The sequence below is a fragment of the Nematolebias whitei genome, chromosome 13 (genome assembly GCF_014905685.2).
Source record: "Nematolebias whitei isolate Nwh7 chromosome 13, NemWhi1, whole genome shotgun sequence".
NCBI classification, from domain to species: domain Eukaryota; kingdom Metazoa; phylum Chordata; class Actinopteri; order Cyprinodontiformes; family Rivulidae; genus Nematolebias; species Nematolebias whitei.
Window position 1 is genome coordinate 19990152 of NC_056510.1, and position 2955 is coordinate 19993106.

Here is a 2955-nt window from a genome sequence, read left to right on the forward strand (position 1 = left end):
CTAATTAACATGCAAAAGTATATTTTTAAGGCTTTAAATAACCATAAATCAAACGTAAATATAAAATTATTTATGATAGTCCTTGTAGATAGTGATTTTTATTAACAGTATAACAATAAAATGATCGGATTTCAAAATATTCATGCAGTTCTTAATTAACCAGGCCAGTCCCACATGAATGGGTTTCCTCCTCCGTGTTTTACCTCTAATTTAGCTGGTTTGTTTGTGTGAGGTACTTTTATTTATTTTTATGACTGCATTTAGTTTCATTTTGAGCAAGTTAACAGCAGATTAACCGGGCTGACATGTGAGGAATATTTCATTTCACTCTACATTTTTGAAACATCTTGATTTGTTTTGCAACATTTTGGTATAGCTTCATGGTCAGAGCCACAGTGTGCTAGTTCACTCGCCCTGGTGACCCCTGCAGAAAGGAGCAGCCGAAAGAACAACAGCAACATGAACTGTAAGGTCATTTTAAAAGATCAAACACTGCTTTGTTTGTTAGTTTGTTTAGTGTCATTTTAATTTAATCATTGCTAAAATTTCCCCATGTTTTCTTTAAGATGTCCTTTTCCCGTTTGGTCTATGTTGCTTCAATGCATTTAAATGCAACTACAGAGGAGAATATTTGTGAGAACAGCTGTTTGACTGCATTTAACCCTTTGTCAAAAAATATTCTACATACTGAACTGTTTAATTTCTCAAAAATGACCTGTTTAGTTTGCCTATATTATTTTTGTAATTGTAACTTTCTTGTAAATCACCCAAAAATGTGTGTCAAAAAAGCACGAGATCCTGAACTGTTTCAACAAACACTGACACAGTTACTAAAGGAAAATCAGCCACTTATAATGATAATAATATAATAATACTTTATTTATAAAGCCCTTTAAAACAACCACAGCTGCCACAAAGTGCTGTACATATAAAACCAAGAACATTTAAGCACATAAAACAGTTGTTAAAACATTAAGATCAATAAAAAATAATAAAAACAGTACAGATCAAATTCAGTGTGTGCTAAAAGCCAGGGAGTAAAAATGTGTTTTTAAAAGAGTTTTAAAACTGGACAGTGAAGGGGCTCGTCTGATGGGAAGAGGGAGATCGTTCCACAGTCTGGGAGCAGCAACAGAAAAAGCTTTGTCTCCACTGAGTCTCCGTTTAGACCTCGGCACCTCCAGGAGCAGCTGATCAGCTGATCCGAGGCACCGAGCAGGAGAGTATGGGTGAAGCAACTCAGAGAGGTAGGATGGAGCAAGACCATTTCAACTTTTTAAAACAAATAAAATAATCTTAAAATGAACTCTAAAACAAAACAGGCAGCCAGTGGAGTGAAGCCAGGGTGGGGGTGATGTGCTCCCTCTTTTGAACTCCGGTTAGAAGCCGAGCAGCATCTTCTGGACCAACTGGAGACGTCTGAGGGAGGACTGGCTGACTCCAAGGTAAAGAGTGCTGCAGTAATCCAGCCAAGAGGTGACAAAGACATGGATTACTGTTTCCAGCTGCTGTTTTGTGTGAATGAACTTTACCTTAGCCAGCTGTCTGAGGTGATAAAAACTGGGCTTGACCACCGCTCCAATCTGGGAATCTAATTTAAAATCACTGTCCATTTTAAAACCCAAGTTAGAAACAGTTTTCTTTACATGTGGTGCCAGAGGGCCCAGATCCACAGGAAAAGGTTCACAGGGGCCACTAGGACCAAACACCATCACCTCTGTTTTATTTTCATTGAAATTTAAGAAGTTTCAAGACATCCAGGCTTTGATGTCTTCAAGACACAACAGAAGTGGTCTGATTGAGGGGGCATAAAGTCAAACTTCTACAAACCATATCTCTCCTACAAGTCAATCTTCAGTAAATCACACCTTTTTTCTGTTCTCGGTTCTCAGTTAGTGAGGTAAATAAACTGTTAAAAGGTCTAGTCTCTAAAAAATCTGCAGGACCAGATGAACTTCCACCTTATTTCTTAAGGCTGGCCGTTCATATCATCACAGTACCGGTGTCCCACATCTTTAACCTGTCCATAAACCAAAACTCCATCCCAGACGCTTGGGAAACAGCCTTTATTCTTCCTTTGCTGAAGGGAGGTGACCCCACCTCACTGAACAACTATCGACCAATCTCTAAACCCTACATTTTAGCCAAGGTTCTAGGAAAACTGATAAACTCTCAAATCAGAAAGTATTTGGACTCATTTAAATCTTACCTCCCCACCAATCTGTTTTCAGGAAACAACACAGCACAACGACTGCTTCACTGAAAGTTTTTAATGACATTGTTGACGCACTGGATGCTAAAGATTATTGTGCTGCACTTTTCTTAGACCTGTCTAAACACTGTGGATCATAACATCTTGTGTCTTGTAACTGGGATTTTCCTTCCCCCCCTTGACTACAGTGACATTATTTACATGAACACTCCTACAAGCTGCAGATGTTGGATGCTGCCTATCACGGTGCACTAAGATTCATTACTGGCTGAAACTACTGTGCCCATCATTGCACCCTGTATTCACTGGTTAACTGGTCACCATTAACTTCACCCAGACTCTTTCACGGGTACATCTTCGTCTTTAAATCACTTCTTGGTCTGCTGCCTTCATACAGCTCCTCCTACATGTCTCTGTGTTAGTGCAGCTACAGCGTGCAAGACATTATTACATGCAGTGTTCCCTCAGTGCAGACTGAACCAGGCAAAAGCATCTTCTCCTACTCCGCCCTTGTTTCCTGGAACATCTTGCAAAAATATTTGAAGCTCTCGACCTTGACCTCTCTAAGTGGCTTCAAACATCTGTTAACAATTTCCTGACAACAGTGTCACATGACTGTTTCTGTACCTTACATGTAAATACAGGTAGTTGCTTATTTTATTTTTTCATTTTTACACTACTGCTGCACATAATATGCATATATATATATATATATATATATATATATATATATATATATATAT